A 10,577-nucleotide genomic window follows, 5' to 3' on the forward strand; every position below is an offset into this window, starting at 1 on the left:
GTGTCAGGGTGGTGGAGAGGGGAGGGGCCACGGAGGGCAGGCAGGGAGGAGGGGGAGGGGTAATACCTGGAGAAATGCCTGATGTAGGCAATGGTGGCAGCGGGGATGGAGACAGTAAACCACCATGGCATGTATATACCTATGCAACAATCCTGCAGGATGCGGGACATGCACATGTACCCCAGAGCCCAAATACAATTAAAAAAATTGTTATATTCAGTGGTAATAGTCAAAATTTTGAATATTTTGTTCAATACTGAACAAGAAATGACCCATCCGAAATGATCAATTGAACATCTAAAGGGATACCATACTGGGGCATATCAGCTTAATTTCAGCCTTTCAAAGTTCACTTTATTTCCATTACATGCCTTCTTTCTTTATGATTTTGATCTCTGTAGATCTGGTGAAATAATGTATAACCAATGATTATATAGTTACATTGTTCTTTTTAAAACTTATTTTTAAGTGCTTTATAACATGTCAAATTCCATGGCAAAATCTTACCAGATCTTCATATTAACACATCTTCCAAATTATTTAAAAGATCATTGCATTTTATATTTCTAAAGTGAGGCTTTTGGCACGCTTCCTGTACCTCCTATAGGAGGTGCTTTTGTCTTGCCTCTGACACAGCTGAGATCAATAATATTATAAGCCTTTTACTGAGAGATTATTTATACAGATGTCAGAACTATCTTAATCCCTTGACAATGTTAAATAAAAATTCACTAACTGACAGTTTATATTCCACATTGTGCAAGGTGAGAAGCCAGCCTATAAGACCAACACAACCATGTATGCAGGTAGATAAAGAGCTAAAGTGCACAAATAGGTGCTCTTTCTTGGCCTCTTCGATTTAGTGATGTTCTTCTGCTGAAGGTACTTAACTAAACAAGAGTTAAACTGAAACTCAAGTGAGTAAATGTATGATGATATTTTCTGTGAATCCCCAAAGAAAAGTATACAGACATATGTTTTAGCCATTATGTTATGAGATAGTCCTTTTTAGAATTTCAGCGTGTGGGACCACAAATCATCTGAAATGCTAGTTAATCTTGAGAAAGTATTTACAACAATCCAATGCCCCCTAGAATAAAAGAGAGCATTTAATGTGGCAGACCATGATGGAGGGGAAGCAATAAAAGAGAAAGCACAGCTTGAAGTGCAGTATAACTGGGTGACTTACACCTCCCTGCTGAAAGCAGCAGACTTGCAGTTACGGAACGACTAATCTGTTCTACTGTTTTTTAATCAGATGTTGGCATTATCTGCCACTAATTGCTTTTTCATTTCCACTTGTAATTATTCCATTGCATGTTTGTAGTGAGAAGCTGAAAATGAGGCAGATCACTGAGAAAGAATTAATTGTTAATGAATAATCATCAGTAGGAAGCCAATTTCATTATCTTCAAAGAGGTAGCCAGAGATTAACCACTAGCTGTGGTTCTCCTACTTTCTGTGCATGACTGTAAAGTAATCACAAATAATCACGCCCTCCAACTTCATCAATTATTTTCTATTATGTGGATTGATACCCATTTTTGTCTTTGTTGTTTAATGATAATGGCAGTATTCATGCTGGGGAGTGCTAATTGGAAGGTGTTACATTCAGTGGGCTCTAGGCCTAATTATTAGAGCATCTCCTTCATTAGCACATGATCCTACAAGGGTGGCATGGTGGGAGTTACTAATTTCTCCAGGTTACAAGAATATCATGTTAGGAAACTTTTGCATGTCCTTATGCCAAGTAACATACAGAAAATCTTACTTCTGGTCAAAGTTGTGTAGATACCAACAGAGACTTTCTGTTTAAACAAGCCAAATAGGAGGTTTTAATCTAATAGGTGTCTTTGAACACAAAGCCTCTTTCTGCCCTAGAAGCTGGATCTGCCCAGGACTGTTGATGAGTGTTTGCTTCTGCTTTGTTTCTGCCATTTACTGACACGCATTCTTTAGAATGGCTTGCACAGGCCCCTGGGATTATTACAGCTCCTGTGGAGCTTTGCCAGCTCTTAACGGAAACATCATGAGATGAGTTCGAAAGTCAGGACAGAAGGGTCCCAATATTTGTTACCTCAGTGACTAGGTGACATTACTGCTCACAACGCTAGGGAGAAATAAATATTTTACCCTATTTCACATGTTTATAGGATTGCATAGCTTCTCAAGACACCTTCATATGCCATGTGAAGGTATCCTTTAATAGAGAAGTTCTCACCTTGTCCTTTAATAGAGAAGTACAATTCCTTGCTGATAGACTTTCTGTAGCCTCTGAAAGTTGTACAGCATAAAACCCCCATGTCCAGCATGCCATAGTTACGTTCACCTGCCTTCCCTCTTCATAATGGTCTAATTTTTCTAATGAGCGTGACTAAAAGGCTACCTCTCTAATTTGAAATATCTTCTTCTCTATGCTTTTAATCTTTCCCAGGCACCCAGGCCCTATTTCCAACTAAACTCACAGTTATAGAAAGGCTTAGCCTTCCGGAATCTCAAGCTTAATAGAACACAGAACATGTTTGTTAAAAATCTCCAGGAAGAAAAACTCAGAAAAGAATAGAAATATCAGTTGTAGTTGAAACAGTGTGAACTTTGAAATTAGTTCCAGACATTTTGTTGGTGTGTGAGCTAGTGTAAATTATCTAACCTCTTGGAGCCTCAGGTTTCCTCATTAGGCTGTCATAAAAAGTAATGAGCTATTTGAAGTATTATATGTAAAGTGCTAAACTCAGGGCTGCCACCTAATCAGTGCTTGTTTAGATAGGAGCCTGTCATAAAGAACCTTAAATATCTGAAGCAACACATGTTTACTTTAGAGGAATATGAATGCCCTTCAGAGGAGAATCACCAAAGAAAAGGGATAATGGAAGCCTGAAAATAGTTTAGACACTGATTAAAAATGTTAGCCAAGAGAAAGGAGTAAAAAAGATAAAATTGTAATACTTCAACAGTAGCCAAGCCAAGAGTCAAATCAGAAAGGAAATCTTCGTAACTGCCATAAAAAGAATGTAATACCAAGGAATACATCTAACCAGGGAGGTGAAGGGTCTCTACAAATAACTGCAAAATGCTGCTCAAAGAAATCAGAGAAAACATAAACAAATGGTAAAATATCCCATGCTGATGTATAGGGAGAATCAATACCATTAAAATAGCCATACTGACCAAAGTCATTTACAGATTCAATTCTATTCCTATCAAACTACCAATGACATTCTTCACAGAACTAGAAAAAATGTTAAAATTTATACAGAACCAAAAAAAGAACCTGAGTAGCCAAGGCAATCCTAAGCAAAAAGGACAAACCTGAAAGCATCACATTGCTCAACTTCCAACTCTAGTACAGGACTGCAATAACCAAAACAGCATGGTACTGGTACAGAAACAGGTACATAGACCAATGGAACAGAATAGACAGCCCAAAAATAAGGCACACCTACAACCACCCCCATCTTCAACAAAGTTCACAAAAATAAGCAATGAATGAAAGACTCCCTATTCAATAAATGGTGCTGGAATAACTGGCTAGCCATATGCAGAAAACTGAAACTGGAGTCCTTCCTTACACCATTTACAAAAATCAACTCAAGATAGATTCAAAAAAAAAAAAAAAAACCAAAAAAAAAAAAAAAAAAAAAAAAAAAAAAAAAAACCTGGAAGACAACCTAGAGAATACTCTCCTGGACATGGAAATGGGCAAAGATTTTATGACAAATGTATCAAAAGCAATTGCAACAAAAGCAAAAATTGACAAGTGAGAGCTAATTAAACTTAAGAACTTCTGCACAACAAAAGAAACTATCAACAGAGTAAACAGAAAACTTACAGAATGGGAGAAAATATCTGCAAACTATGCATCTAATAAAGATCTAATATTCAACATCTATAAGGAACTTAAACAAATTTATAAGAGAAAATCAAACCCCATTTAAAAGTGGGCAAAGGACATAAAACAGATACTTTTCAAAAGAAGACAAATAACAAGAAACCCCTGTGACAAACCTTCACATATACCCCAAAACCAAAAATAAAACTTAAAAAAAAAATAGTGGTCCTACAGAGGCATAATAGCAATATCTGAGAAAGACTGGATTTGGACGGTGAGAATGGAAAAAGCATGTCGAGTGCTATTCTAAATAGACTAGGGTGTAACTGGAGGTTGCTTGATTATCAAGAGAGATACAATGAGGCCAACAAGGTTATGAAAGAAAGATCAATATCACTGATCATTAGAGAAATGTAAATCAAAACCACAACAAGATATCATCTCACACCATTCAGAATGGCTATGCTTAAAAAGTCAAAAAATAAGAGATGCTGGTGAGGTTGTAGAGAAAAGGGAACATTTATACACTGTTGGTGCAAGCGTAAATTTGTTCAGTGATTGTGGAACTTGGCAATCATACTTGGCAATCCCTCAAAGAGCTAAAAGCAGAATTACCATTTGATCCACCAATCCCATTACTGGCTATATATCCAGAGGAATAGGAATCATTCTACTATAAAGACATTTGCTTGCAAATGTTCATTACAGCACTATTTATAATAGCTAAGACATGGAATCAACCTAAATGCCCATAAATGACAGATTGGATATAGAAAATTTGGTACACATACCATGGAATACTATGCAGTCATAAAAAAGAATGAGATCATGTTTTTTGTAAAAACATGGATAAAGCTGGAGGTTATCATCCTTAGCAAACTAAGGATCAGAAAACCAAATACTGCATGCTGTCACTTATAAGTGGGAGCTAAATGGTGAGAACTTATTGTGAACACAAAGATGGAAACAACAGACACTGGGGTTTACTTGAGAGTGAAGGGTGGGAGGAGGGAGAGGAGAAGGAAAGATAACTATTGGGTACTGTGCTGAATTCCTAGGTGATGAAATAATTTGTACAAGAAACCCCTGTGACAAACCTTCACAGGTACCCCAAAACCAAAAATAAAAGTTAAAAAAAAAATAGTGGTTCTACAGAGACATAATAGCAATGTCTGAGAAAGACTGGATTTGGAGGGTGAGAATGGGAAAAGCATGTCGAGTGCTATACTAAATAGACTAGGGTGTAACTGGCAGTTGCTTGATTATCAAGAGAGATACAATCATAGAGAATAGGAAATTACACCTATGAGAGACCTGGACTGTCAAAGGTTGAGCAGAAAGGTTCAAATGTCTTTTGAGCTTTCTTAGTAGTCACTGAAGTGGCACAAAACCTCCCAACAAAGTTGCTTTCAACAAACGTGAAAATCCTACTCAGAACTTTTCTCTTGAATATATTAATAAGATAATCCTTTTACACAATGACATTTACCCAGGCCCAAAATTACCTTTCAAGGAAAACAACACTAGATTCTTGGTTTATCTATTGTTAAATGAGAATTTGGAAAGAAGATGGTGAGAAGTAGGGTATAGAGGATAGCATACACATAAATATTCTGTATTTTCACAGTATTTGTCGTGTTATATGTGAGAAAAATGATTATCATGGGATGAACCTAATAGATTCTCTAACTTATTAATATATAACATTATTTTGGGATTTGTGCATTAGGTTATTCCTGGATGGCAAGCAGTAACCTGATGCTGTGGCATGAAATGCATGTTTTATATAAGTCATAATAACTAGGACCTCTTATTTACACAACTTGTTTGTCTGACTTGTCTTACGTGTTTAAGACATTTCACAGGATGCTGAACACACACTTCAGGATCCTGACCTTATTGTGATGTAGGCATTATAGCTGGTTTGCTGATGACTGGTTGCTGTTGCCAAAAGTTTTGTTTCTACCTTTCATACCCTTCTCAGCTTCTTGACTAATGCCTTTGATAAGAGAAGCATGAGAGAAAGTGGAAGAAAGCTGAACTCATTCTTTTATCGGGAGCCCACTCCCACGGTAACTAGTCTACTGCCATGATAACAGCATTAATCTGTTCCTGAGGGCAGAGCCCTCATTACCTAATCACCTCTTAGGGCCCTGCTTCTCAACACTGTTGCACTGGGGATTACATTTCCAACAAATGAGCTTTGTGGGGCACATTCAAACCATAGCAATGGGGTGTAAGGAACATCCCAGTCCCAAAATACATTCTCTTCATGGCCTAGAGGTAGGAATCACATCCAACATATTTGTTGATATTTCATATTTATATAAAATAGTAATGTTATACATTTTAAAGTATGTGATACTTTATTAATTCATATATCTGATATTATGCTAAGAAGAAGATATGGTTTCTGCCCTCCAAAGCTTAAAGTCATATATATTATCTTTTAATGGAAGTTTTATTTCAGAGTACTTTATAGGTGAGCAAGAAAAATCCAAAATAGGGATTTTAGAGGCCTCTGAGTATGTTCAGGGATAAAAATAGTTTTAAAAACTAAATAATATGCTCTTACATGTCATGAAATTTTCTGAGTCCTGAATTTCAGGGTGAATCTCACAAATTATATTGCTCTTTAAAACATAAAAGTAGGTGGGACTATAACATATGAAAGTAAAACTTGATGAAATTAAGGAAACTACTAAATTGTCTTTAGGAGAATTCATCCTGTCATCAATTCAGCCATCATATATTCTTACAAATAAAATCTTTCTAGTATTTAATACATTTTCAGCACTTTCTGTAAGAGATAAGAGCTCATTACGTAATACTAGGCTCACATCCTGTACATTTCCATCTGAAGTATTTGATTCTGAATCAAATGTAAAGATCAGCAGATAGTCTCAGGAATGAAGCCATAGCAGAAACTGCCCATGACAAGTGAAAACAATACCCCTAAAATACTATTCTCTCATTTTGTCATCTCATATCAATTTTAATACCTTATGTCTCATCAGAGAGCGGTTATACTCTGACACATTCCCTCTTGGTGCAAGATGGCAGCTACTAAAATATAAATCACTGTAGAGAATTACTGGATTTAGAGCCAATTCTTCTAATCGAAAATAACAGCAATGTTAATTTCAGCTTGAGAATGATGGCTTTTGTATGGTGATATAATGGTACAGACTATAATAGTGTCAACTACCGCAATAAAATATGCTTCAAATGGGCTACCTTTTTTACATTTAGACTAGGGTGACTTCTGTCACATTTCTTTTTTTGGCATGAAACTGACAATCTATTAAATAAATATTAAACCCTAGCAGTCTTCAAAGCAGGCTGAACCATATCAGGATTTTAAATAACTTCATTAATTGCTTAACTACCTTTTCCCTAAATTCCTAAGGGATCCTTTGATGCTAGTCACTCTAATGAGTTACCAAGTGATTCATGACTTCAACCTGTTATCATGTAAAATACATTTCCAGTTGGATATCTTTGCAAATGGTTTTGCCAGAATATAGGTAGCCTTTCTAGACTTTAAAAAGAGCAAATATCATTTACATCTTTTCTTATTTGGTTTTACATTGGTACTCTAAAATAATACCATGTGTCCAGAAATTTAGCTCTGGCAATACATGATCGATTGAAGGGATTCTATTTGAATGGTAAAAGAGGACCTGGAATTATCTGTGGATGAATCATCCAAGACAATTTTTTTTTTAACTGTACACTGGCTAGTCCTTGCTTTCCTATAAACTTTCATATTACTTCTCTCTTTCCAAAGTATTAATATAAAACATAGATTTTTTTTCATAATCTAGACAAAACATAATTTGTAAGGTAACTATTTGTCAAAGAAATGAGCTTTGTTTTTCAAAAGCTAGGTCTGTTCCTCTCCACTTGAATTGTACTCAAACATTGAGTATTTTTTATTTTTAACAGAATATATTTTTATCATACCAGCATATATGCATGCTTAAAAAAAATGCAGTAAAGCTAATAAAGAGCGTTCCTGCAGAAGCCCTTTTGGCAGCCCTCTGTTCTCTGTTATAGTCTCGACTGGCTGCTCTCTAGGGGTGATATAGATCGCTTTTTTAGGATTGCCTTTGGCCTCTGCCCTGTACTGAATCACCCATTTCCAGTGCTCTGGAAGCTAAGTAGAAAAAGAGGGTTAGAGGAAATCATATAGATTTTCTTTTCGTCTTCTTTATAGGAAGATGTCCTTGAGTCTGAGCCCCCTCTAGAGATTAAGCCTTCTAATTCCCGGAAGGATAATTAAGAGGTAGCTGCTTAATAATCAACTCAAATAATCCTCTTGTTTTTAATTCTATCTTTGACTCCCACTTCCAGTATCTGGTGCTTCTAATTTCTGAGCTTTTCTGGGACTCTGTGGCATGAATCAATTCATATTCCTGGGACTTAGACATTTCAACTTTCCATCTGCCCATTTGTTAACATTGGCTCCTCTTATTCTTTCTTTTTGTCCTTATGCATGATGATGACAATGATTTTATCACTTTAGTAGTGGTAAGGAATGAAGCAGTGATAAACAGATTTGTTATCTGCTATGTTAATTGATGTTGATTACTTTCAAGCTTTGTCTTTTAGTCAGGCATTTGGGCAGTCAACAAATAGTAGGTCTACTGGGAACAGAAAATATTTCCAATCTATATAACAGAAACTCCCCAATTTATTTATAAATGTTTCAGTAATTTTTAATCCCTGCTCCTCAGAGTTCTAGAGATTCCACAGCATTTCCCTGGGGAACTACCACATAGGAAAGGACATAAAAAGGCTGCTAGTGGGTGGGTCGCTGGGCCACCAACCTCTCCTCCTACCCCAAACCTAAGAAACTCCATTTTTACCTGTTTCATATATATATTATACTTTATGTAACATTTTAATTGAACAAAGAGTTTCAGAAATACAAAATGTTTCAACCCAATTTATGTCGAAATGCTTAATAAATATTCAGTATTAATACTAAATAAGTTAAATGTAGACTATCTTGATCTCTTAAGAATGAGTGGCTGAGTTTTACAAGAAAGTGTCATCTGATGGCACTTTATGTGCAGAATTGTTCATTTTAATTGCTTTTTCTTTGCTATTAGTTCTGCATAGGCTCTAGATTAGGCAGGCTCCTCTATCAGTGTGTTACTGGTAGAAGGTGTCCGGGTTCTGGCTTCTTGAACAAAGAATTAGACAAAACACACAAACAAAGGAAAGAATGAAGCAACTAAAGCAGAGATTTATTGAAAATGAAAATACACTCCACACCGAGCATAGGGGCTCAAGAGCCCCATTATAGAAGTTTTGAGGTTTAAATACCTTCTAGAGGTTTCCACTAGTTACTTGGTGTACACCCTATGTAAATGAAGAGGATGAAGTAAAGTTACAAACTCATTTACTTGTTGTACGCACTATGTAAATAAGCAGGATATTTCCTGTCATAACTGAAGTGCTGCCATATGATTCAGTTCTAGAAAGTCAGCAGGTTCCCTGCCTCTAGACCCTATTCTTTTGCTTCAAGTGCATAGTTGAATTCATAGTAGATGTTTTTATACCTTTAAGAGACACTAAACTGGGACACAAGGTAGTAGCAAATTTCCTCAGACTGACTGAATAGTTGCTCTATTTTATAATTGTATTATTTTTCTTTGTTTGTTTTAAAGAGAAAAAACTAGACAGAGTCTCGCTCTGTCACCCAAGCTGGAGTACAATGGGGCAATAATAGCTCACTGCAGCCTCAAACTCCCTGGCTCAAGCAATCCTCCAGCCTCATCTTCCCACATAACTAGGATAACAGTTGCGTGCCACTACATGCAGCTAATTGTTCAGTTCTTTGTAGAATATGGTCTCTCTCATTTCCTTCTTTTTACTCCTGTCTACTCTAGTCTTCCTCACTCCTCGCAGAGCCATTTAAAAATGTTACATTTTCAGAAACTAGATTGTTTTTCTTAATAGAGAATAACTGACAATATGAGAAAATAATTGATATAGGTTCTTCATTTCATATAGAACCAAACTAGAGGTAGGTAAACACCTAATTTATTTCACAAAGGAACAAATTTCCACGTCCTTCTTACTTGTGTTGTGTCTTCCTTGAGTAGAGATAAGCAGTTCCCATTCATGAGCTAGTTCTTTGTCCATTCCTGGCTGTTATAACTTCAGAATCCAATTGCATCTGTGAAATGTGGAGGCAAGCAACTTATTCCTGACTCAATTGTTGGCCAATTCTTTTAAATCATATTTTTATAATATATAATTTCTCAAATACAGAAAAATTATTGCTAGACACATTCCATTCTACAAAAAGCCCAATATATTATATATTTGGGGGCCATTGAGTTTTTAGGAAAGAAGATCTGTAAGCCTTGGAATAGGAACAAATTTTGAATTATTAGAGATTTGAGGCATGAATTCTCAGGGGTCGTCTTTATGCATTTATGTACTCTAAGGAAGAAGTACACATACTAATTGTTCATAATTGCTATCCTGTAGTTAAATGGTGCTTGGTGTTTTCCTATTCAAAGGCATATGGGTTATAAAAAAATACTATATAATACTAGAAAAAGATGCTTCCGAATAAGAAGGGTGTTCATTGATATTTTACAACAAATTTTGTCCATAGGTTCTTTTTTTTTTTTTTTTTTTTTTTTTTNTTTTTTTGAGACAGTCTTGCTCTCTCACCCAGGCTAAAGTACAGTGACACAATCATGTTTTACTGACACCTTCAACTCCT

The sequence above is a fragment of the Cebus imitator genome, unplaced genomic scaffold, assembly GCF_001604975.1.
Source record: "Cebus imitator isolate Cc_AM_T3 unplaced genomic scaffold, Cebus_imitator-1.0 Scaffold78, whole genome shotgun sequence".
NCBI classification, from domain to species: Eukaryota; Metazoa; Chordata; class Mammalia; order Primates; family Cebidae; genus Cebus; species Cebus imitator.